The sequence below is a fragment of the Trachymyrmex cornetzi genome, unplaced genomic scaffold (assembly GCF_001594075.2).
Source record: "Trachymyrmex cornetzi isolate Tcor2-1 unplaced genomic scaffold, Tcor1.1 scaffold576, whole genome shotgun sequence".
In the NCBI taxonomy this organism is placed as follows: Eukaryota; Metazoa; Arthropoda; class Insecta; order Hymenoptera; family Formicidae; genus Trachymyrmex; species Trachymyrmex cornetzi.
The window spans coordinates 13,660-14,073 of NW_017299889.1; positions in this window are offsets into that span (position 1 = coordinate 13,660).

Below are 414 nucleotides of genomic sequence, written 5' to 3' on the forward strand. Positions count from 1 at the left end.
TAGAAATTCATACGGATCAAGGCAAGAATTTTGAGGCAAAAATTTTTCAGGAATTAATGAGTCTGCTAGGAATTAGGAAAACTAGAACTACCGCTCTTCATCCTCAATCAGACGAACAGGTAGAGCGCCAACACCAAACGATTGCAAACTTTTTAGCAAAATATATTGCTGAAAATCAAAAGGATTGGGATTGTTGGATCCCTACGTTTTTATTAGTCTATAGGACTTCGAAGCATGAAACCACAGGGATTTCACCAGCTGAATTATATTTCGCTCGAGATCTTCGATTACCGATAGATTTATTACGTGGAAGTCCTCCTGTTGTTGAGGAAACAGATTTTTCGTCTGGGAATTATTTGAATAAAATTAGGCATCAATTGCGTGGTATTCATGAAAAAGTACGGAAGCGAATAG